This window comes from Urocitellus parryii, chromosome 1 (genome assembly GCF_045843805.1).
Source record: "Urocitellus parryii isolate mUroPar1 chromosome 1, mUroPar1.hap1, whole genome shotgun sequence".
Taxonomy (NCBI): Eukaryota; Metazoa; Chordata; class Mammalia; order Rodentia; family Sciuridae; genus Urocitellus; species Urocitellus parryii.
In genome coordinates, this window is record NC_135531.1 from 206,917,130 (window position 1) to 206,944,019 (window position 26,890).

A 26,890-nucleotide genomic window follows, 5' to 3' on the forward strand; every position below is an offset into this window, starting at 1 on the left:
CAAGAGCTGGGAATAGCCATTCTTTTTTATTTTGTTTTGTTTTGGTTTTGTTCTTCTTAGTTATATATGACAGCAGAGTCTATTTTGACATATTTATATAGATATGGAGTATATCTTATTCTAATTAGGATCCCAGTCTTGAGGATGTACACAATGTTGAGATTCACTGTGGTGTATTCAGTGTGGTACACACACACACACACACACACACAAAAAAAGAAGTTATGTCGGATTCATTCTACTGTCTTTCCTATTCCCATTGCCCTCCTTTCCCTTCATTTCTCTTTGTCTAATCCAATGAACTTCTATTCTTCCCTCTAATCCTCCCTTGTGTGTTAGCATCCATATATCAGAGAGACCATTTGACCTTTGGTTCAGGGCGATTTGATTATTTTACTTAGCATGATAAGTCTCCAGATCCTTCTATTTACCAGCAAATGTCCTAAAGTCATTCTTATTTATGGCAGAGTAATATTCCATTGTGTATATGACATTTTCTTTATATATTCATCTGTTGAAGGGCATCTAGTTTGGCTCCATAGCTTAGCTATTGTACATTGAGCTTCTATAAACATGGATATGGCTGCATCATTTACTAAGCTGATTTTAACTCCTTTGGATATATACCAAGGAGTGGTATAACTGTGTTAAATGGTGATTCCATTCCATTCCTTTTTTTGAGGAATCTCCATGCTGCTTTCCAGAGTGGTTCACCAATTTGCAGTCCCACCAGCAATGCATGAGTGTGCCCTTTCCCCACATCCTCACCAACATTTATTGTTTCTTGTAGTCTTGATAACTGTCATTCTGATTGGAGTGAGGTAAATCTCAGTGTAGTTTTAATTAACATTCTTCTAATTTCTAGAAATGTTGAATTTGTTGACCAGGGGAACAGCCATTCTGCAGTTACATCAGGGTGAGAAAAAAACCCAACCACAAATACACACTTCCCTGTAGAGTGAGAGATTTAAGTCAAAAATAAGAATGTATTTCCTGACCAAGACAGCAGAGGTTTAAGGCACAGAACTAAGTTTCTGAAGCAGGATATAAAATCTCATGCCCTGGCATCTTTTCAAATTTCCTTATAGTCCTAGGGTTGTGTCTTAAATGAAAACAGACTGGTATCTTAGATATTTTCCCATTTTTAAAAATTAAGATGAAAAAAAATCAATATAAAAGATCTATGAATATTTTAGAAGGAAAGTAACAGGTATTAAGCTTGAAAAATATTAACCAGATAATTTATGAAGAAAGAAAACTTTGGGTAATTTTTTACTTTTGGCTAGTTTATACTTATTTCTCAGTCCTTTCTTAAGGTTTTTCAGCCTTTTTATGTGATTATATTCCTTACACTCTCCTAAAAGCATAAAATGAGAGACTGAGGATCCCTTTTTATATGATTTCCTGTTATAACCCTTCTCTATTTGTTACAGAGAAAAGCAAATAATTAGAAATACATGAGAAATCAAGAAAGATATATATTGGACCAGTTTATTCTATATTCCTATGAAGGCTTGAAAGAATGAAAGACTGTAAAGCATAAAATTATTTTTGCTATTTTAACTGATTTCCATTGGGAAAAAAGAGCTCTCATGGAATAAAAACATTCAACAAAAGACTATCATCAGTTTTTAAAGAGTCAACTAAAAATCTTATCTTGATTACAAATTGTTGAAAGTAAGAAATAGTGCATATTTATATTTATCTAAGGATTATACAGCACTTAGTGATCACTCACAGCTAACACAGAAAACCAAAGTATTGGCAATGTTTGCAAGTGGCAGAGCCACAGAGGAAGCACCAGAGGTGTGTTTTAGTGCACAGTAAGGCTTTTTAACCTTGAGCTTAGAATATAGTTCCTCAAGTAGGGGCAATCCCTGTCCCGACTCAGGATATTTAGAAGTATCCAGAGACATTTTTCATTCTCACAAATTGGGCAATGGAAGAGAGGTTAGGGAGATGCTACTAACATCTGATGGTTAGAAGCCAGGATTTTGCAAAATGCCCTATAATGCACAGGACAGGCCCCCACAACAAAGAATGACAGTCCAAAATGTCAAAAGTATCCAAGTTTGAAAATGATTCTCTGGTATAGAATCATCAACTCTCCTTAGTAAGCTTTTTAGTGTTTCAAAATTAAATAGATACGTTTAGAAATATGTTTGTGTATTTCTGATCACACAAAAGCTGTTTACCCACAAGTCAAATATAGAATTCTTTACACAAATCCTTCAATAAGAAGGCATCCAGGATGTAGGCACACGCATACAATGTTAACCAATATGCACAGGCTGAGTTTCAATCACACACCCTTTGAATAGCCAGCTCTCTGTTATGAAAGAATGAAACTATAAAGTTGAAAAGATGACTGCGAACTTGGGAGACTCTGGGAAGATACGAGAAATACCTGTTTGGTTCTCAGCAGGATCCCTACGTGTGACAGCTCTGGAGCATAAGGAATTCACCCATAAAAGGAACACCTCTGGTGGTAATGGGCTAAAAAGGATAATTGCCACATAGAATGGGAGGCTAAATAAGAACTTCGCACAGGGCCAACACAGTCATTGTTCAAAGACATTTTAGTGATACCAAGGAGAAGGATGACAACTACCACTGTTATTCTGAATACCCAATCTAGACAAAAAGAGTTATTTCTGAAATGAACGCTATGGTTTACCCACAAACTTCACAACTAGAAGGACATTAAAGAGAAAGTTAGTGGAAACCTCAATGCCCTGATAACTAAGGTCCTCTGTCTTACCTCCTCCTCTCAAAGTGGCAGAAACAAATGTTTTGAAACAAAAGTGAAAAGGGTTGGTGAAAAAGGGTGAAACCAATTTCCACATTTGGATACAATAGCCACCCTCGACCATATGCAGTGATTTGTTCTCTGCCAAAATACGGGTTTGCCCTTATGGAGACATGGCCCATGTTTTCAAGTTGCCACAAAACCTATATGGATTTTTTTTTTTAATACAGCAGGCATCAGTATTGATTGAACTCACTCGTTCAGTCAATGAATATGTACTAAGCATTCCACCACAGGCAGAGCACCATGGAAGACACAAAGTTCCTCCCAAGTGCTTACAACCATTTAAAGAGAACAGTAAACCTGTGGCTGGCAAGAGGCAAATCTGAATGGCTCCAGAGAACCATTTCCTTCCCTTTGTTGCAAGCTTAGCAGAAAGCTGTCTCAGCTCTGCAAGAAAATAGGCTGATGCCAACTATTGGACTCCAGAGGCTTTCCCTTTCTAATAAGGCCACTGTCCTAACCAGAGAGCTTCCACTGTTATGTAATCACAGGGATGGTCCCTGACCACTGGCTCTGTAAATACCTAGAGCATCACATACCAGAGCTGTCGCTATGCGGCATGCAGACATACGCCTAGCCTAAGCTATCAGATGCACGTTCAAGGCATTGTGTGTATGCCACTACATAATTGCATACGAATACTTTTCCAAATAAATTCTACATGATATCTGTTCTGTGTAGTGTTAGTATTTCATGCAAGCGACCCCATGCACAATAGCCAGAAACAACAAAGGCAGGATGTCCAGTGATGAAAATATCACATTCACCTCATCACCACTCTGATTTCATACAGATTTTGTGAAATTTGAAAATATTTCTATGTGTGCAAAACAAATTCAAGCAAAATGATGAAAAAGTTTTCCTGAAATCAGAAGGTATATTGGAGAGCTGTGTGAATCTCTGTTCCATGAAGTTTTATTCCACATGGAGGGTGTGATTTCAACTGGAGCCAACTGTAGGGTCCAGCACTCCTGAAGGGTGGGCCTTGAACCTTGACCAGGGTAGCCTTGGGAGGTGTGCTTCCTAGGAGGTATAGCATTCGATTCTGGATTATCTGGGGCCACCGAAGGTTAAGCCTTCTGTGAATTCTCTCTCGTGGTCCAGAGTTTTCCAAAGAGGGGTGGTATTGAATGTATGAGGAGACCTAGGATAAAGTCTGACTTCTAAGCTAAAGGCAAGCTTACATCCTTATTATAGCATCATCAACCAAGTCCTTACCTCCATGGTGAGATTACTGAGGCAAGTGAGGCCTCCTTGGGAGCAAAAAGTTCAGAGGCACTCACGGTTTTTAGAAGCACTTTTAAGAAGCATCCTTAGAATCCTGCCTAGTACAGGCACAGCTTGCCATATTCCAGAGGGTGAGCACCTCCTTATATTTTCTACCCTGGGCACCTCTCTTTTCTAACTACAGTTCAGGTCCTGCTCACCTCTCCCCTTTTTCTTCCCTCCCCCATCAATGCTCCCCTTACCTTGTACCTTAGTCCTTCATACACACCGTTAAGGACCATGATCTAGCCATGGCTAAAGAAAACATTAAAACCAGATCGCCCGAATAGAAGCATTTCTTAGTGCAATTTGGAAAAAAACAACTACACAGACCTAAATTTTTCTCCTCACACCAAAAACCAGAACTTGGAAACTTCAAACAAAACTTTATTCCTAACGAGCTCATTTTTTTCTTCCTGCCAATGATGAACACCCAAAAAATCTGGCTACGAACCATCTTGTAAAGGTTGTGATTTCCACATTAAATGCCTTGTAATTAGCTCCTCCTATATATATTTGGCAATCCTATTATGGTAACCCATTAAATGTCACACCAATTTAGGAATTATTAGGTGTCAGATGTGCGCTTTTTTTCTTTGTGAATACTAATTAAAAGCACAACTGTAAAAAAAAGACTTCATTTTTACATCCCTTTTGACTTCACAAGTCTGGAGTCCTGGTAGTAACCTCAGACATCTACTGATCTCATATAGTTTGTATTTTGATTCTCTGTTGACCAAAAAAGAATTTCCACTTAAATATACAACTGTGTTTTATGATCATGATCACAACTGACAAACGAAATAGTGCCAAGTGGCTAGGTTAGCATGGGTCTTCAAAATATTGAGAACTCTTAGCTTTGACCAATATAAAACTTGGTTAGTTTAGGAAGTTGTTTCACCAACAGTATCCTTTGGAAACAAGCCATAATGCATCATTTCAAAAATGAAGGCTGTTGCAAATACCTAATTATAAACATCAAATGGCGAACCTTGGTTTAAAACAGCATGGATGACAGGAGATGAGCCACACTGATGTATCATGCCTCAGTCACTCTGTTCTCATCTAAGAGTGCATTGTTTCCTACTGCTGCTGAAGCAAATCACCACAAACTCAGTGGTTTACACCATCACTAATTTATTAGCTTATTGTTCTGGGAGTAAGAAGTCCAAAGTGGGTCTCACTGGCCTAAAATTAAGATGTCAATAAAATTATATTCTTTCTAGAGGCTCTAGGGAAGAATCTGTTTTCTTGCCTTTTCCAGCTCCTAGAGGCCACCTGCCTTCCCTGGCTCACAGTCCCCTTCCTCTCTGTTCAAAGAAGTGATGTCAGGATGAATCCTTCTCATACTGACCTCTCTCTGTTTCTCTCTATTTTGCCTCCCTCTTCTTCTTACAGGACCCTGTATTAGTTTTCTGTTACTGTAACAAAATACAAGAGATAAATAAATGTATAAAGAGAAAAGTTATTTTGGTTCACAGCTTTGGAGGATTCAGATTGGTTCTGTTGCTTTGGGCAAGGCAGCACATCACGGTGGGCAACATGGTGGGAGCATGTGGCAAAGCAAAAACACTCATCTCATGGCCAGAAAGAGAAAGAGGAAGCATCTGGGGTCCCACGACTCATTTCAACAGCATGCCTCTGAGGATCCTAGAGCCTCCCATTAGGCCCCACCTCTTAAAGGCTCTACCACTTCCCAGGAGCCCAACTCTACCTTTAACACATGGACCTGTGGAGGACCCTTACAATCCCAACTATAGCAGTAATCATGTTGGGCTAATCCAGGGTAATATGCCCACATCAAGGTCAACCAACTTTAGCAAATTTAATTCTCCTTTGTCATGAAACTAAACTGCTATCGTTTGAGTATGTTCTCCAACAATTCATGTGCTAAACCTAGAGGTATCTGGGTGTGTGGGGGGGGGGCGCAGAGCCCTCAGTAATGGATAGTAATGGATTAATGCACTTCTCCTGTGGGCGACTTCTCACTCTCGTAGAATGGATCAGTCACCCCAAGAGCAGATTTTTTGAAAAGTAAATTTGTCTTCTTTAACTTTGTCTTGTTTCCTCTCTCCCTGTGATCCTTTGCTTTCTACCATGAGTTGAAGTGGTATGGATGAGACCCTCACTAGAAGCCAAGCAAATGCTGAGACCTGATTTGGCCTTCTTAGTCTCCAAAACTGTGTACCAAAATAAATCTCTTTTCTTTATAAATTACCCAGTCTCAGGTATTCTGTTATAGCAACAGAAAATAGCCTAAGATACATATTCACCCACACATTAGTATGTGGACATCTTTGGGTCGCCATTGTCCTGACCACCGCAAGTTAATATAAAATTTTCCCAGTGCAAGGGCAGGAGTTTATGAGATTTATATGTTTCTAATGTCAGACCTTTGGCATGTATAGTCTCATGTTTTTTGACATTCAGAGCTTTCAAAAACTTTGGATTGTGCAGAGGGGAGTAAGGGGAGGGGAGGGGCTGTGGAGATGGGAAGGACAGTGGAATGAGATAGACATATATGATTATACTACCAGTGTGACTCTGCACCATGTTCAATCAGAGGAAGGAGAAGTCGTGCTTCATTTGTGTATAATGTGTCAAAATGCTTTCTGCTGTCATGTATAACTAATTAGAACAAAGTTTTAAAAGTTTTCAAGAAAGGAGCTTTCAAAAAGATAGTTATTAAGGCAAATGTCTTCTGTAGACTCACATAGTTGGTGAAAATCATAAACCCTCTTTTTTATTCCATTGGTTTTGAGACCGTCTGAACTTTGCAAGGCAGTTTCATAAAATATTGAGTGTATTCCTAAAGGACCACACCTAGTCGATACCCAAGGTTTGTTGACATAGCCTGTTGCAAAATAACTTCAGGTTGGAATTTATCCACACTCATCTTTGTGAGTTTATGAGGATTGGCACCTGATGTCAAAGAACCACGCTTGCTCCGGGCCAGCTATGCAATACTCAGAACTCTGAAGAAACAGCAAGCCCAGGCTTACTGAGGACATGTCTGAGTGGGTGTGAGACAACAGGTGGGAGTGTGATGAGGGGAGAGTACCTGATAGCAACTGCACTCAACCCAACAACTGAACTGCAGGTTAGGCCCTAGGTTATGCGTTTGGCCCCCACCCCGACCCAGGCTGCCTGTTGTTTCCACTCTGATCCTGACTCCAACTTCTAAAGTCCCAGAGGATCCCAAGACTTGTCCATCAGACCCTCCTCTCACTTGTCATCTCAGCTCCTTAGGGCAGGCTGTCCTTAAAGACCTACATCTCATCTTGCTCTTCCCTTATGTACTAGGTCTCCTGCAGACACATCTGAACTCCTGGGCCTTGCTCCCAGTCTTGGCGTCAAGCCCATGACCCCGTGTGACCCCTTGCTGCAGCTACGGCTATGCACTTAGCCTTTCCTTGTAGCCACCGCGGGGAGCCTGGTCAGAAGCCAGGCCCGTGTCTAGCTGGCATTCCATTCTTCAAATATAAAATATCAATTCTTGGCCACACCATCTCAGATTTTCCTACACAATTCTGATGGGAAAAGCTGAGGGTTTTTTGTTATTGTTGCTGCAGTTGTTGTCTGTATGTTTTGTTTTCTAAACAGAAACTTTTAAAATTCTATTTTATTGATATTTTTATGCAAGGCAAGCACTCTACCACTGAGCCCCAACCTCAGCCTGGAAAAGCTGTTTTAAAGCATCAGCCTGTGAAATCATGTTGACAGAGTGGAAGAAGGAGCCCAGGACTGAAGAGGAAACTTGGATCCTATTCCTAATCCTTCTGTGGATCATTGGGGTAATTTAAAGAAAGTTTCTCACCTTCAAATTGGTCACAGTTATCTCTTAAATAAAAGGAGGGAGATTGGGAAATTATTTCTGAGTTCGGTGTAACCTGGTTTTAGTAAAGTAAGTTTAAGAACAAAGTTAATTCTTTAACACACTTGGGCAGCATGCTGTATTTTGTTACGCTGATTAATTCTCCATCATTTACAACTCACCTCCACGCAGGGGAACTGGTTTTTAAACTCGTGGGTATATTACATGCATATATGCATGTGGTATGTGCGTGTTCTCAAAGCTCCTAACGCACACACGCATACACATAAATGCGACTACGGGGAACAGGTGTAACATGATGGAAGCGATTATTTATAATGATGGAAGCGATTATTTATAAGGTGGGAGTCCCTAAAACATTTTCTGAATCCCTGAATGAAGAAGAGAGGTGCATTTTAAAGGGCTGAAAATTCTCTACTTTGTGCTGTTGTTGGATCTAGTACTTAACCACCTACCTCCTACTTAATGTGATTTCTGATGATATTCAATGGTTTTTGTTCATCTTTGTATCCCCAGCACCCACTGGAGCGCCTGGCACATAAAAACCATTCAATGGTGTTTATTGAACAAGTGACCTAATTAATAATTGCTAAGAAGTTACTCGCACTCCAAGCTATTTGAGGCATTTCTATTATTTTCTGGTTCTGTAACAGAGAATGAACAGTAGATGGACATGGCTATTAGTGAACACATTTTGTGTGCTTGGCAGCCACACAACAGAAATAACAAAATCCCTTAATATTTGAGGGATGTAGGTCACAATTTTATTTCAACATTAAAAAAAATAAGCTCCTAAATTGAGATGCTCTGCTTTTGAAACCATCTTTCTATGGGAAACAAACCTGTAGGGCTGTATTTAAAATCCTATCAGGTTCATAATTTAGCTGCTGAATGTATTCTGTAAGGCACTTAACAGGAAAACACCCATCACTGTGGAATTGCACACATTAGCAATACCTGTAAGGGTTCTGAATTTCATTCGGCACAGTGTATGTTTCTTCTGAATTCAAGGGAGCTTGTAAGATCTGTAAACTTTCTAATTTAAGGGTAGAAAAAAGATTCAGCAAGAGGAATGAGGAGGCTGGGACAATATTTCAGGGAAGAGGCCTTAGAGGGGATGGACATTGAGACAGCAGAAAATAGCAACGTCCAAGAAATTTTGACACTAACAATAATTGCTGATGGATTAAATGTGGGATGTGAGAGAAAGAAGAATTAAACATGACTCCAGTGTGTTTGACCTGGAAGAATGGAGCTGCTATTGGCTGGGAGGGAAACAGCACAAGAAAAGCAGGTTTGGAAAAAACAATGGGAACCCAGATTGGGTCGACAAGTTGGTTTTCCTATTAGGTAACCAAGTGGAGACAGTGAGTAGGCATCTGGCCTTCGAGAGCAGGGGTGAAGCTGGAATTACAATTTTAGAGGGGCAATGGAATACAGTGGGCATGTCAAGCCTCTAAGCTGGCAGAGACCAATAAAGAATGCACACAGACACAAAACTGAAGGGTTGAGTCGGCTCATTCCAAGATTTAGCAGTCAGGAGTTGGGGAATCAGAATAAGTATCAGAGAACTGAGTAGTCGAAGATGTAATGTTTTTTCCATCTCAATTAGTGAGCTCTATGAATTCTATCCAAGGATTATTTGGGAACCCTAATTTAAGAAATCCTGATTTTTAAAGCAAAATTCCCTTTAAAAGTTGTTCTATTTTCTGCCTTCTCCTTCTCTTCTCTCTTGAGAGGAAGGGGCTAGGTTCCTGACATCCCCCTTCAAGGGTATGCCCCCCATGACCTAAGTTCCTTCCACTAGACCCCATCTCCAAAAAGGCCGGAGGAAAACTAAGACAGTGTATATCCTTGAAGCCAACTAAATAAGAATGTACCCAGAAGAATGATCAATTGCGTCAAATACTACTGATGTGAGCAAGATCTGTCATCATAGCAACATGGAAGCCACTGATGGCCTTGGTAAGAACAGCGTCAGTGGATTATGTGGGCAAAAGCCTGATCAAGTGGGCTTAATGGAGCAAGAGAGAGGGGGCTGGGGTTGTGGCTCAGTGGTAGAATGCTCGCCTAGCACGTGCAAGGCCCTGGGCTCGATCCTGTGCACCACATAAAAATTAATAAATAAAATAAGGGTGTTGGGGCTGGGATAGTGGCTTAGTGGTAGAGTGCTCATCTAGCATGTGTAAGACCCTGGGTTCGATCCTCAGCACCACATAAAAATAAATAAGTAAAGGTATTATGTCCAACTACTTCTAAAAAATAATTTTTTAAAAAAACATGTGTTGTGTCCAACTACAACTTTAGAGAGAGAGAGAAAGAGAGAGAGCGCAAGAAAGAAGTAGAACACAGAAAATGGAACAACTTTTAAAGGAACTCTTGTTATAAAAAAACAGGGCTTCTTAAGTTAGGAACTCCAAGTAATTTTCAAATAATAATCTCTGAGAGAATTCAGAGATTTAAATGGAAAAATTCCATCTTTATTTTGACTACTCTGTAACTAATCTAGCATTTTCATTAATTACTAATATCAGCAGTATCTATTTACTTTGTGACCCACGGAAATAGTGGATATATTCATACCCATGACAATTGGTACAGAAATCTCAGAATATCATGCTCACTAGTAGTTTAAACTGATAGCATCCTATGTGTCACTAGGTAGATCTCATGTGATTGTGATTTCCTGCACTGTAAGTGTTCAGATAAACGTGGGTGGCAAGTCTTGACACATGTGCTCAGAGTTGCTCAGCGGCCGTGTTAGTCAGCGTTCCAACGCGGTGACAAATACCTGAGAAAATCAACTTACTAGGAGGAATGGTTTATTTGAGTTCATGGTTTCAGAGGTACTGATCCCTTGCTGGTTGGCTCTATTGATTCTGGGTCTGTGGTGAGGCAGAACAACATGGTAGGGAGCATCTGGTAGAGCAAAGTTACACTTCATGGTAGCTGGGAAGCACAAAGAGAGGAAGGGCCAGGGTCCCAATATGCTCTTCAAGGACACCTCACTAATGTCCTTCCACTAGGCCCCACCTCCTAACATTTCCACCATCTCCCAACAGCATGGTGGGCTGCTGACCAAGCCTTTAACACAGAAGCTTAGGAGGGTCACTTAAGATCTAACCACAACAGTTATATATTCTTCCAGTGGCAACTCAGATCACTTCATTGCTTCCCAATATTCCTTTCTATTCATGTTTGCCAATCAATTCATGCAAGAAGATGATTTCCGTTGTTTAAGTAACAAAACTTTAACAGATCAAGAGAATGCTTAACTCTCATAAGATGATACAATCTTTGGTGAAATAGATAAATGCAAGAGAGAGCAATAACTGGAGAGAACTTTTGCAGTTATATGACTTATTTTTATTTGAAAAAAAATAAAATTGAACTTTAGCTTGCTTGTATATTAAATGTATTATTTAGTACATGAGTAAAAACATGTTTCCATATCACAATAGTTGAATGTTGTTTTGATAACCGTATCCCTATATCATGTATTTCTTTTTAGTCCTGTGTTTTCTGAAGCATTTAAAAACTTTTTTCTGAGACAAATTCCTTAGGCTTCATCATACCATTAAAGGTATTCGGGGCACAAACGAATAAAGGATGCCACAGAAACGGAAAAGAGAAATGGATAAAAGGAGGAGGAGGAAGCATCCACAGAGGATGTTCTAACATGGGAGAAATAAAAGGATATTTATACTGCAGATGAGAATGATTCAGTGGAAACTGGTGATGTAAGAAAGAGAGAATTGCTACAGCAACACTCTGAGTAGGCAAGAGGAGATGGATCTCTTGCACAAGAGGAGAGGCTGGCTAAGAGAGAACATGGGCCATTCATGCAGCTACAGGAGAGAAGGCAGAGAATATGGGCAGGTATGAAGATGTGATGGGTAGGTATGAAGATGTGATGATGAGATCCTATGGCACTGCTTCTACTTCCCATTAAAATAAAGCAAAGTCACCAGCTGAGACTGAGGATGGAGAGAGGTTCTAGAGGTTTGAGGGGTGAGCAGAAAGCAGGGATGAAAGGGTCCTCCTGAAGAAGGGGGAGCAAATGGACTAGTGAGGGTAATGCAACTGGTGAACATCACTGGATACTCACTTGAGGTCAGTGATTGCAAATGTGAAGTAAGTGAGCATGATAGCGTGTTTTACTCATCCAGTCACAGGGGTGTGGTGCTGGCTGAGTGGGCAGTGTCAGATACTACCAGAATTGTGTAAGGGAAGACGATGCAAGAGAATGGCAAGACTGTAGAGCGTGGCCAATGGGCTGGAAGATAAAAAGCTCCTGCACAGAAGAGGTGAACTTGACCAATCACATTCATTTTCTCTGTCTGCTTTCTCTACCCTTCTTTCTTGAAAGTCAGACATAAGAAAAAGGAAAATTATCCGGCAGGCAGCAACAGATGCAGAAACTGAGAGATTATGGATGGAGGGGCATGAGGGGGCTGTGAGGAAGCCCATGCTTTAAGCAGAAACTGGCTTGAGTATGAGGTAGTTGCCACGCATGGAGGTGCACATCTGCAATCCCAGCAGCTCAGGAGGCTGAGGCAGGAGGATCACAAGTTCAAAGCCAGCCTCAGCAAAAGTGAGGCGATAAGCAACTCAGTGAGAACCTGTCTCTAAATAAAATACAAAATAGGACTGGGGATGTGGCTCAGTGGCCGAGTGCTCCTGAGTTCAATCCCTCGTACTGCCTCCTACTCCTGCAAAAAAAGAAGAGCTAACTTGGTCATGTGGATGGTGAACAGTTCCTGCAGCTCAGGGCATGACAGGAGACACTAGTTCCCCAGCCGGCCTCACACTCTGCATGCAGACAGCTATCCACATACAAAGACATAAAAGCAATGTCTTTTTTAAAAAAGACAAGAAGGAAAGAAAACTAAGAATAAAGAAAAAAAGAAAAACAAATGATAGCCATTATTTCCTAATTTTTTAAAAATTTTTTACACATTTTTACTATTGAATAACTGTCAACTTAAAATGGAAATTTGAACCTCCCTGATATCTACTCTTATTTTATTTTTTAAATATCTATTTAGTTGTTGATAGACCTTTATTTACTTATATGCAGTGCTAAGAATTGAACCCAGTGCCTCACACATGCCAGGCAAGTGCACTACCGCTGAGCCCCAGCCCTGATGTCTGCTTTTATAATAAAGCACTTTTACATTATGAACTGAAGTGTTGATATTTGACTAAATGTAAGTATCTGAATAAGCATAAAGGAACAGAACTGAAAGCAGCCCCACGAAGATAAGCACCATGACTTTTACTCCTAGCCCTTCTACAACACCCCTCTGTGCTTGGTTGGCAGTCTATAAATGACAGGTGAGGTAACCTTCAAGGGACTGTGTTCTGATTACATCTCACCTATTTTTACTTCCTTGAAAAAACTGAGTTACCTAAGTGGTCAGAAAGGTAGGTAGAAAATGAAGTTGTGAATTTGCAGTTCTTCCTCCTACTTAATAGGAGCCAAGAGAGAGGGATGTCCTCCAATTGCCAAAGGAAAAGGATTTGTAAGTTCCAGAAAGAAAACACTTATATACATATACTTCAAACTTTTTTGCTGTAATCTGCAGTAAGAAATTGATTTTAGCTATGATCTGGTAAACAAACACACACACATACACATACAATCTGGAACATAAGATTCATAATGCTTACTGTATGTAATGCTGTATTTTTATTCTATTTTATGTGATTTTTAAAACTTCTGATAATAATACAATGTATAAGCTTAATGACCCACATGTAGGTTGTTACCTGTGGTTTGAAAATGTTAACTTATGTGATGTAGAAAACAAAAGATACTACTGTCTTTATTTTATAACAGTACACAAATAATGTATTAAGATGGAAAATAAATATTCATAATGGAAAAGAAGAGGCAACAATTACCATTATTTGCATATAACAAACTTTATACCTGGGAACCTCAAGACAATCAACTGAAAAACTGTTAAGAATTAAGTCAAGAATTGAGTAAATTGTTCACATACATAGTATAGCCAATAGTTTTCCTTTTAACAAGTAACAATCCAGTAGATAACTAAAAGGAAAACTCCCTACCCATTTATGATTTTAAAAAAATAGGAAGAATTCTTGTGGGGAAATAAGCAGTTTTTGGGTCCTGTGTGAAGAAAAACACAAATCTTCATTGATGATTATAAAAGAACTGAAAAGAAGGCCATGCTTTATCCTGAGAGGACTAGATATTTATGAAGCTGCCATTTTAGCCGGGTGGGATAGCACACCTGTAATCCCAGCAACTCTGGAGGCTGAGGCAGGAGGATTGTAGGGTCAAGGCTAGCCTGAGCAACTTAGTGAGACCCTATCTTGTAATAAAAAGAATAATAAGAATAAGGGCTGAGGATGAAGCTCAGTAGCAGAGCATCAATGGGTTCAATCCTCAGTGCCAAAAATAACATAAAATAAAAGTAATCATAATCAAAATGTGAATATAATTCTTTGGAGTGAAAATTAACAAAAACATACCTAAATTTATATGGAAAATAAATTCATGATAAAGACCAGGAAAACTGTCAGGAAAAAAATTGGACAGAGAAACTAACTCTACTAAATTTCAAAATGTATTAGAGAGCTGTGAAACAGTTGGATGGTAACATATAAATGGAAAAAATGAAAATAAATACACATTTCAGATGATCCTAAATGTATATGGGTATTCTGAATATGGTAATGAAGTCCTTCAAAGTCAGGGTGGGGCAGGGAGATGGTGATTATTATTAAGACTGATGTTAGGATGGCTGGTTGGCTCTGGAGGGACAGGTTACAGTTAATTCCTACTTTGTTATACCTCCAAAATGTTCATATAGATCAGAGTCTTAAATGAGAAGAAAACTAAAAAAAAATCATGACAGAATAAACTATATACAAATTTAAATTTTTTATGTGAGTATTGAAGCATGATCCAAATCACAGAAGTTATAACAATTATACATGTATTGGTCAGTATAATTTTTTAAAAAAAAGGTGGGGTCTCACTATGTTGCCCAGGCTGGCCTCAAACTCCTTGGTTCTAGTGACTCTCCTGTATCAGCCTCCTGAATAGGTAGAATTACAGGTGTGTGCTATTGCACCCAGCAATCTATCTAGAATTCATTTATTCCTCCCATGCTCCCCCTCCCTACCCCACTATGAGTCAGCCTCCTTATATCAGAGAAAACATTCGGCATTTGTTTTGGGGGATTGGCTAATTTCACTTAGCATTATCTTATCCAACACCGTCCATTTACCTGCAAATGCCATGATTTTATTCTCTTTTATTGCTGAGTAAAATTCCATTGTGTACATATGCCATATTTTTTTTTCCATTCATCTTCTGAAGGACATCTAGGTTGGCTCCACAGTTTAGCTATTGTGAATTGTGCTGCTATAAACATTGATATGACTGTGTCCCTGTAGTAAGCTGTTTTTAAGTCTTTGGGGTATAGACTGAGGAAAGAGATAGCTTGATCAAATGGTGGTTCCATTCCCAGCTTTCCAAGGACTCTCCATACTGCTTTCCATATTGGCTGCAGCAATCTGTAGTCCCACCAGCAATGTATGAGTGTGCCTTTTTCCCCACATCCTCGACAACACTTATTGTTGTTTGTCTTCATAATTGCTGCCATTCTGACTGGAGTGAGATGATATCTTAGAGTAGTTTTGATTTGCATTTCTCTAATTGCTAGAAATGATGAACACTTTTTCATATATTTGTTGATTAATTGTTTATCATCTTCTGAGAAGTGTCTGTTCAGGTCCTTGTCCCATTTGCTGATTGGGTTATTTGTTTTTTTGTGCATCCAGCAATCTAAAACTTAATATGTATAACTGCACAAAGATAGTCCTATAAATATGTTATTTGTAATATTAGTTGTAATATCAAAACACTAAAATCTGCATGAGTGCCATCAGTGGGGGACTGGTAAAACATTATGGAACAACCCAACAGGATTGGTAGGCAGAGCTGATAAGAATAGAGTAGATCTATGTTTAGTGATAATATGCTGAACATGTATTGTTTAGTGAAAATGAAAAGTTCCAGAACATTATATACCTTTTTATTTTTAGACTAATTTCTTTTTAAATATACATGTGTGTGCATATACAAGTGTACCTTTACACATAGTGTGTGTGTATATATATATATATATACACACACATACATACACAATATTACAGATCAACACACAATACATACAGCAGTATACTATGCATAATGTTCTAGAACTTTTGTTTTCTCACTTAACAATACATCTTGAAAATAGGATGGGTTAGCAGCCACCTCTGGGGATTAGATTATGGAACTCCAGATTTTCACTTGACATTTTATTCCCTTCTATGCCATTTGAGGTTTGTTTATATTTACTATGGGCTTACAAGAAAATAACAGTACTATATCCAAGTAAGCCATGCTCCCTCCTTCCCTATTTCAGTCACTATTTTTACATCAGTTAAAATACATAAACCTATACACTCATTTCCTGCAGTTAAACTCTCAGTTTATCTCAGGTCACTACATGGACTAACTGGCTACTGCTCAAAAATAGATAAGGAATCTGCTCTGGGTTTGCCCTAAAAATAGAATGAGTTTATATGAATGATGCTAACTAGTAGCTAGATCATGATGAATAGGAGCCTGTCACTGACATTTCTGTAGACAACCTAAACCCTGAAGAGCCTGTTTGTCCGGTCTAACAGGCAATAACCCGTGTAATAAATTGACACATGAAGTCTATTTTCAGACTTACAAAAGCAACATGGCGATGTCAAATTAGTAAAACTCAAGCATCATTAAATTAAGGGCTCAAAGAAGCTTCCAAATCAGATTTGGAAGCTTCCCCACTTGGTTTCTGGCTCCCTCTTTGTCACTTAACCAATAAGGGCATAAGATGAGAAAGTGTCAATGGGTGGGCCAGCTCTTTTATTATGCCATGAAAGCCTCAGGATATTCCTGTATCTGTTAAGAACTTAAATTTTGGGTTTAAAAATAATAATTGTTCAAGTTGCACAGTAGGAAAACAAAGGGATGAGTTTTGCCTCTGCTCAAAATTCATTACAGCTTGAAATGGAAAAATAGCAATCTAAATTTCCATTGGTAAGTGAACAATTGAAAATAAACTGTAGTATACCCATACATTATGCAACTATTAAAAAAAGAAACAGCTCTTTTTCTCTGTTGACCCAGAAACACGAAAGGTAATGAATATGATACAATCTCATTTTCTGTAAAAATAAACAACCCCAAAATGACAAGGTATATTTGCACACGGTTGAGCAGGGAAAAAAAAAAAAACATAAAGGACAGACACCATGCTATTGGTTTAATATTGGAGAGGATGAAAATGGAAGAAAGCAAGGAAGAGGTAGCTAGCTTTTCTTTTATATATTACTGAGTTGTTATAATAAGCACATATTATTTTTCAATTTTAAAAGTATAAAATAAAGGGGGCACTTTAAGAAGACAGTAACATAGGTCATCGAATAAGTGTACATCTTTAAAAAAAAAGAATCTATACCAGAATGAAAAATTTCTATCAAATCTGAAGGCTACAGATGAAGCATGTCCCCAAAATTCTGAAACATCGAATTAATAAGAGTTGGTAAATACCAAAAGAGTGAAGGAACATCACCAGCAGAGCTCAAGGTTATAGACAACATTTGAGAATACATGTTGGCTATGAGTTGAATTATGTCCCCTGAAAATTGGTTGAAATTCTAGTCCCTCCATACCCCTGAATTTGGTCTTATTTGGAAATAGAGTTTTTATAGTAATCAAGTTAAAATAAGGTCATTAATTACATATAGCCATTGTAATCATAGAAAGGGGAAATTTGCACACTAGAGGGAAGATGACAGGAAGAGACACCAAAAGAATGCCATTATGTTGCTACAAGCCAATATACACTTAGGTTATCTGAAGCTGGAAGAAGGAAGGATCCTTCCCTTCTAAGTTTCAAAGGGAACACAGATAGCTCTGTTGATACCTTGTGTTTGGACTACTATTCTCTAGAACTGGAAGAAAATCAATTTGTTTTCTAAGCTACCCATTTGGTGGTACTTGGTTAGAACAGTCCCAAGAAGTTAATACCTAAGAAGATAAACTAGAATTCTCAGCGTCTCGATGTTAGCCTTATCATATATTTTACACAAGTAGTATGCTAATAAAAGGATTATAGCCTCCAGTTGTCCTATGGACACATGCTATTCCTTCAAAGGATAGTAAGGCACCTTGACCACATCTCACTTTATTTTTTATTTTATTTCTGATAACACTGAGGATTAAACACATGGCCTCATGTGTGCTAGGCAAGTGCTCTACCACTGAGCTACATCCCAGTCCCTATGTTCCATTTTATGATAATACTGAGTATTTTTTATTACTTAACAAGTATTAAACATTGTGTTTTGCACACATTAGTTTATATAAACCCACCATAAGCTTTGAGATCGTTAGTTACATTGTTATCATCATTCTCCTTTGTAGAGACAGGGAAACTGAGGCTCAAAAAGACTGAACAAAGTATGCAACATCAAACAGCTATAGGATAAGATCTATAACTAGGATTTGAGTCTGTTCAACACCAAGTCCTTTCTCAACCACTACACCTCACTGCTGCTACTCAGGCTTGCTGCACAGAACGTGGCACCATGGTTAGTAAAGGATAGGCATGCAACATTTTTGTTTTTCAATCAGGTGGTATTGGCACTCAAAATCCAATTCTATATCTTTTGAGGTGTTTTTTTAAAAAAATTATAAGGTCACAATTAGAGCAACTAGAATGAAGAAAAAAGGTCGTTTTTTTTTTTTTCAATTATGGGTAAGGCAGTTATTCCTTATACATAGCAATCCAATTTATGAAATTTCAATGACCAGAGCTGATAATGCAGGAACGGATGTGGAATATGAACTCTGTAATCTCACAACTATAGAATCTGAAGCCCTGAGGAAGATAATACTCCTTTTCTATTCTGAATATAGGAGTACGGTGGCTGAGGAGGAAGGAACCACTGAACATGCATGAATTTTGGAAGATGCAGAGGAAACCAAGTTTTCTGCCCCTCAGGGAAAGATTTGCTTTGTGGGTTGAACAATCAGAACTCAAGGCTATCGTCCCCACCATTTGATCCTGGAGGTGAAATAAAAAAAGAATGTTTCCTATGGGGAATCACAAACATTCTGCCCTCTTCCTTTGTCATATATACCTTGTAAATTTTCAAAATGTGAAAAAAATAGCTAAAGAAGCAAATGTGGCTACTTGGTGTCAGATTTAGAGGCCGCCAACAAGCAAGGCAGGCTATGACTATGCCCAGCTATAGATTCAGCTGAGGTCACAGGTGTTTGGAAGAATAAAATAAGCCAAGTATGGCAGAGTGCTTTATTTTCAGTCAACCAGGTACCAGACACTGTGCTAGATGCTTCAGAGGTACTGTTTTAATTTATTTATTTTGCTTAATGAAGATTCAAAGACATAAGAAGCTTAGCCAAGGACCAGAAGAATGTAGAGGTGAGACTCAATTAAAACCCTTATTTATTCTTTCCATGTATGCTAACTGATGATTAATATGTTATGACTGCACATACACTTCCACTGTGAACATGCCACACATACTTGCTTCATGCTTTCAGAATAAAGATATCAGAGATGATCTCCTTCATGTAGTTAATAAAGGACCATCTACCTTCACAGAACTCACCTGAAACATCACAGGTGGGTGAAAGATAAATGTTTCATTATTGGCCAATTAAGTTAGAACTCTCAAAATTACTAGAATTTTGAAATAATGACTTCATTTGGATGGTACTGTACAGTGGGAAAGAATGCTTTCTTGTGCAGATGGAGGGAGAGATCTTATACTGTAGAGTGAAAGGTTTTAGAATCAGGGACCTTGGTTTAAGTCCTAGCCTCTGCTACATACCAGCTTTACCCTTGGGTACTGGACTCACTAAGACTGTTTCTTAATTCATAACAGGGCAACAACAATGTATACCATAATGGATTTCTGCAATAAAGGTGAGGCTATGCATCAAGGCACTTCACATGAGGCTGAATTAATGGCAATTATTACATAGTTTAATGCAATGCTTCTGAATTTGTATAATTTATGCTTTGACTTTTGATTTGTAGAGACTGTCCTGTTTTAACATCAGAGTATCTTAAATAAGACCTGGTTGTCTAAACTTTGTGAAGCAAACTATGTTAGTGTTAACAAATTTTGAAAATGATCATTATAGTACCTGTAATATACTGTTACAAATTCATATATGGATAAAAATCCACTTTGTTTTCATGTGGATGCTGAATTAACTCAAGAAAATTCAAGTTATTTATATTCATAATATTTTATTACACATTATCAAATATGTGACATTGACATAGACATGAAAATGGTGACAAGATTTGAAGAGATGGTGTTGATTAGGCTGTTAGATATTTTTCATAGTAAGATACATTCTTTTATTCAACAGAAATACTAACTTTTCAAAAACAAGTTCAAGAAATACAAAGTACTTAGAAAAAGGAGCTCTGAATTTGCTGTTTTGAAAGACTGTTACTATCCTTTTACTATGATTTTCCATGTAAGTAAGTCTACCTTCTTTTCAAACTCCTAAGCTAGTTTGGATCCAAGTTGTGAAGTGCTCACAGAAAAACTCTTAAGCCAGCTCTCCAAAACAAGATGAATAAACCCAAACAACTATACCAACTCTACCTTCAGATTTAGTCAATTAAGCAATCTGGTCTACAACAAATTAAAGTCGGAGAGTGCAGTGCGCTTCATGACTTTCTCTATGCTCTGAAAAGGAAATGTACACAGCAGAATGCCAGAAAGCCCACGTTAATTTTCCAAGGAGCCAAAGTTCAAACAGCATGCAGTTAGTAATCCTTGACTGAAGAATTCCTGAAGCCAACTCTGCTTACTACCCAGAGGATTGTGGCTTTCTTGCAAGAAAAAGTCATATTTAGACTCACAGGAACATTCAGGGATCACAGTACATTCTGCTTTTGCCACTCTTGGGGGAATCTTATCCAAAGACCTCCAAAGAAATTTTGTGCAAACAACTTTGCTTAAATGCTTCCCACCCAACAAAGAATAGCAAGAGTCTAAGGGCTGTGCTGTGAGATTATTTTAAATCCTTTCAGTTAATTTCAGCTCTGTAGAGGAATTAACGTGTTTTATGCCTGTAATGTCCTAGGACATTTTACACCTTTGTCATTTGTATACCAAGTAGCTCCTTCACAGATGAAAAGCAGCCTTTTGAAGAGCAGATCTGACTCTAAACAGTGAGAGCTGCCTCCTCCTTTCATCTTTCTCTCTCAGGAGTTCAGGGTTGGGTAGGTTGGGGCTTGACCACCTCTCATTAGGGAAACAAGATGTCTATTACATCATCAGGTATAAATTAGATTCTTTCCCTGCAGACATGTGATTTGGTCTAACATGAACCAGAATAACTACCACTAGAAACCTCAAAAAGCCCTCCTATGTTCCAGGATTATAAATGTTCTCTGGGCTCTCAGAGCATAAATCACTGAAGATGCTTCAGTTGATTTATGGAGGCCATGTCATGAGAATACATTTGGTATCTTTATATGTCTCACTGAATAAGATGTGTTTGTGTAGGGATCAGAGGAGGCCTTCTCAGGAGAGACGTGTGGTAGTCATGGAAAAGGCACAATTTACCTTTCAACCCAGTTTCTGCAACAAATAAATTCTACTCCACATGCCTGTTTGGAAACCATTGAAATTAACACATTTCAGTGAATTCTGATCCGAGTTCGCCTTGTAAGTGACTAGGTTAGAAAATGATCTGTAGGCCAGGAAGGCTCTTCTCCCTTACACTCTCCCTGTCCCCCAGATCTTTGTCTGCCAGTTCCAGGGTCAGGATCTACAATTAGTAAGTAATTTTTCCAATTTGTAAACATTTTGCTTCATTTTTCTTTGATCATCTAGAATTCCCCATGAAAAAGCAAAGATCTCTAGGAGAGGCACGACATTGAGCCTTTTCCTGCTATCAATTCAGAGATGACTTCCCAGTTACCAAGTAGTTAAGAGCTGGAGATAAAGGTGGAGGTACAGAGAGGGATCTGGGCTGTCAAATTCTCCTTAAAGAAAGGAAACCTTTCTCAGTTAATTTTTATTTGCTATGTACTTCTGCATATCATGAAGAAGAAGAATATTGGAGTGTACCAGAACAGAAATCAGAGGAAAAATCTGAAAGCTTTCAAAGAAACCAATGCATCATCTCTGCATCTGTATTTGGGGACATGTTCAGCCAAGGGTTGCTTGTGGTCCCCTTTTCTATAGACAGTGGATATATAGTGACTTCCAGAATTAGTAATGGAACAATGGAATCTTATGTCACAATGCCATATTTGATGACTGATAAATGGCTACTGATCCAATGATCAAATTCCAAACTCTGATTTCTTACTGACACATATGATCTCATAATTTCAAGGTTGGAGGGCATCTTAGCATATAGTCAGTTCATTTGCCAAATTAAGAATTGAATTCCATCTATATGGCAAATGCCAAGGGATCTTCAGTCTGTATTTAAAACATCTATCTGCAGGGCAAGGGACTGCATGCATTCAATTGTCAGGGAATTCTGACCTTTGATTCTTTTGTTTTATAAAATTCTGCCTCCCTGAGACTTCTAGCCACTGATCCTAACCCCATACTTTGAGTTCTCCCAGAATAAGTTAGACACCTTCTACAAATGACAGTCATTCAAATACCTGAGGACAATTCTTGTGCCCCCTGAGTATTTTATGTACCAGAAATGATGAATAATAAAAACATTGGTTTTTGACTTACAGAAATTCTAGCACATTCTCAGCAAATGTGAGCTAATAAGGAGGGTAAAAGTCTTGTCAGAGGTCCTCTCTGAGGGCATATTAATGTGCTAATTCAGCCACATGACCAACCATGGCAATTTTGTCCAGCAGACACAGAGATATGCTGAATGTCCCTGCCTATGTAAAAAGTATGGAGTATCTATTAAAACTGTTCTGAACTTTATTTCTTCCTCTCTAGCCATATATACTTGCGGTGCTTTTTAGAAGCAATATGAAATAGAACATTTTTAAAATCTTGGACCCAACTTAATTAGCATGTGATTGGTTATATAAAACCCTCTCCAGTAAAAGTTCCCATTGCTCATCTGGGACTTTCCAGAGTGGCTTTGTATCTGAGGGTGGAACTAGGAAGAAATAAATCCTGCTCTGCCTGTGTATGAAAGGACACAGGATATCACTGGTACTTGGAAATTCATTCATTTCTACTTTTACCTTGGGTTGGATGTCTAGAAGTAAGATCTTTCTTCTCGCATCAGTATGTTATCTGGATACCAGAATATCCGCGAGAATAAAAGAGTTTTTTAAAGTCAAACCAGATATTTGAAGTACGAACAAGATTGAGCTACTATTCTTTTTCTTGCTGTCCTTCCCCCGAATACCCCACACACAAAAAAATAAGCTTAATCTGGAATTCCCTTGCATCTGGAGAAAGACAGGATAGCATAGTAGCAAACACAGACACAAATGCCTGATCCTGTGGTAAATACAGTGGGAAAAGTCAAAGCATAGAACGGGCACTGTTCCCTGTTGAAAGGAAAGTGGCATTAATAGCCAGGAGACTTAGATTCTATCAGCTTTGGGTCCTTCGTCAGATCTCACATCTCATTTCCCCAAGGAAAACAGATATGATGCTTCCCCTATGTATGTCCCAAGATTCCCCCTGTGACAATCAAAATAAGCTGGTGTACTAAACTGTTGCAAGATATGAATATTTTGGCTTTTCATTTTTGCTATTTCTTGGTGGAGACCCTTCCTCTCAGCAGCATCCGAATTGCCTTAAAGGCATTTAACACTAGCATCCAAACAGCCAATGTGGGGAGGGAAAAAAAAAAAGAATGTGCATTCAGTTTTGATTTCCAAAATAGTTTTTATTTATTTATTTATTTATTTTTGAAACTTGCATCAGAAATACCAGCGTTGAAAGGCAAAATGCATATTTTATAGTAGTGGTTCTGGATGAGAGAAGGAAGTGCCCTTGGGAATCAAAAGAAAATGCTAAAGGGGTAAGGCAGAGGAAACCAGAGCTTGGTAGTGTTAACATGTGCACAGAAGCAGACAGTGCATTCCTTAGCAAAAGACTCAAATTTTCTTTAAAGACAGCTTTTTTTTTTTTTTCAGCTAATGATACATTTCTAGAATAACTGTGTTCTGAGTTCTTGTTCTACATCTGAGACATGCGAAAGGCAAGGTGCTGACCTCAAACCAAATCATGACACAGAGGCCTTCTAAAATCTCCCCAAACGGGAACCTTTGGATCTGAGTAGGATTTAGACAGGAAATATGTAAGTTGTACCAGAAGAGAGAAATGGCATGAGTGAAGGTGAAATGTAGGAAGGGGTTAAGTGTTGAGGGACTAGACAGTTCCTTCTAAAACTGTCTCTCCAAAACAGCATTCCAAAATAGAAGGCTGAGGCTCTGACCACTGATGTCTTGGGATATGGGACAAGTCTGAGTGCTTGGAGTTTTTTTGGTACATCCAAAGACATGGGAAGTCTAGACCTGAATTTAAGTCTCAATATTTATTACCTGCTGAACTTGGGCAAGTAATTTATCATATCTGGACATCAATTTCTGCATGTGTACAATGGAGGCAACACTAGCACCACCTGAATCACTGAATCCTTGATGAGAAAATCTGGAACAAGTGTTAAAGATTCGGTCCTCAGCTTGGCATTAATGCAAGATTGTAGAAACCTGTAAGAGATGAAGCCTAGTAGGATGAGCAACACCCTAGTTGGGGTGTGCCCCTGAAGGGGACAGTAGGATGTTAGTCTCTTCCTCTCTCTTTCATTCTGGCTATGAAATAAACAGGTCGCCTCTGCCACATGCTTCCGCCACAATGTGCCAAAACTATGGGGCCAATCAACCATGGACTGTAACCTCTGAAACCATGGGCCAAAATAAACCTTTCCTCCTGATAAGTTGATTATCTCAGGTATTTTGTTTCACTAATACAAAGGTTACTTATACCAGGTCTGTTGTCAACTATAAGGCATCAAGAAATACAAGGGACAGCTAAATGCCATTAATTCTCTAAAGTGCAAATAAAATACCTTTGCCAAGTGGTAGTAGTGTTATAAAGGATCTTGGAACAAAAACATATTAATATATTGTTTCATTATTGTCACCATCACTGTAGCACTCTTAGGCAGACAAAATTAGCTAGAAAGACATCTGAAGCAGAGTACTTTGGAGCTACTAAATGGAAATATACTTTCTAAGTGCTATTTGCTCATCCAGAAGAGCTCTTTGTCTCTCAAATAATAGCATGGGAGAATCTAATACTTTTAGAATAAGGCTTCCTTCAGTCCACAACTTAAGAGTTTCCAAAAATAAAACACTAGCTATGTTTGTAAATCCGCTTCAAAGGATATGAGTAATTAGTTATTAGTCACCATGCACTTATGGAGGAAACCGATAGATTAACATATCGGTCACTGTTAGCAAATGTCTATTTGAGTACCTTTGTGTGCCCAGGTCTATGCCATGCATTGTGCAGGAGTTTAAAACAACTAGAAGCAATTTACTGTTCATTTTAAAAATCACTAATTTTAGGCTATGAATTTTACCTTGATAAAAAAAAAGTGAAGAAAACTATTAGACTAGGGGCCGGGGATGTGGCTCAAGAGGTAGCGCGCTCGCCTGGCATGCGCAAGGCACTGGGTTCGATCCTCAACACCACATAAAAATAAAATAAAGATGTTGTGTCCACCAAAAACTAAAAATATAAATATTTAAAAATTCTCTCTCTCCCCCTCTCTCTAAAAAAAATTATTAGACTAGCAACTCTCCTCAAGGAAATTATGGTTTTGGTCCGATCCAGATGGCAAGACTTAACGTCCATCCAACAGTCATTCACCGAGCGTGCACTTCTTCACTCTTGGCACATTCACAATACCAAGCAATGTACAAAGAATGCAAAGCACCTGAAGGTTAAATGTTAATTTGTATTCTATACTAAAAATTAATGCTTGGAATTAAGGGAGAGAAGGCAGTGCTGGCTTCTTGGAGGAGGTAGAACTGTCCTGAGAACATTATGACTATAAGAAAAGATGGAAAAAAATTTAGACAGAAAGAATAAAAACCTGCACTAAAGTCACTCTATCATGGACAGCAAGGGATCAACCCTGATCTAAGTACACTTCTGTGAACTCAATGCTATCTCAAATTCATCAAGAATTTTTCAGAAGAGGCAGAAATGCAAATGGTATGATACATAGCTAGATTCTCACGTGCCTGAACAATCATAGGATCCTACTATCTAGTACTGTGCTCCTGGATCCGCGATGTGTCCGAATTGTCATGGTCAAAAACTCAACTGAAAACATAAATGACATCATTCAAATTGAGGGTTGACCATGACATTGGGAGAGAACATTCACACATAGGATAACAGATGGAAGATCCAAAAAAGAATTCTTCTAGTTGAAATAATGGCCAAATTAAACAAGATTATATTTAATATAGATAAATTAGCTTATGAGAAAACAAAAACACTACCCAAGTATAGTCATGAGAGGCATGACTTAAAAGTAACACAAATATTAATTAAAATGGATTGTTGGCTATAAAGCTCATATCAATCTCACCCTTCACAGAAATGTGGGGTTCCATTCCTCACCTTAGAAGAAACTCTATTAGACAAGAAAACTTCCAGAAGAGAATTACCCACAGGAAAGGAACTTCTGAGAATCATTTGAAGAATGTGTTCATGTATCATTTGGGGAAGAAAAAAACTTGTAACCATGTGCAAATCTTTAAAGGATAGAAAACGAAAAAGGGAAGAACGAAGTCCACTAGATAATTGTAGAGTCCCTCATTTTACCTGTACTTGAAAAAGGGCTTTCTGAAAAAGTGATTAAAAAGTGGAATGGACATGATAAA

The 26,890-nt window shown here is 38.4% G+C and overlaps 1 protein-coding gene and 1 long non-coding RNA gene across 6 annotated transcripts in view; one reads left to right on the forward strand and one right to left on the reverse strand.

Moving 5' to 3' along the window:
- LOC113182704 (uncharacterized) overlaps positions 1-19,596 on the forward strand; it is a 140,867-nt gene extending 121,271 nt beyond the window's left edge. For all 3 annotated transcript variants that reach the window (XR_013344285.1, XR_013344286.1, XR_003300785.2), the window contains 2 exons: positions 7,722-7,872; positions 18,910-19,596. This is a non-coding gene — a long non-coding RNA (uncharacterized LOC113182704). The remainder of the gene's footprint in view (positions 1-7,721; positions 7,873-18,909) is intronic.
- The window catches only part of Cacnb4 (calcium voltage-gated channel auxiliary subunit beta 4), a 241,663-nt gene that overhangs the window by 69,248 nt on the left and 145,525 nt on the right, over positions 1-26,890 (reverse strand). The window lies entirely within an intron of this gene.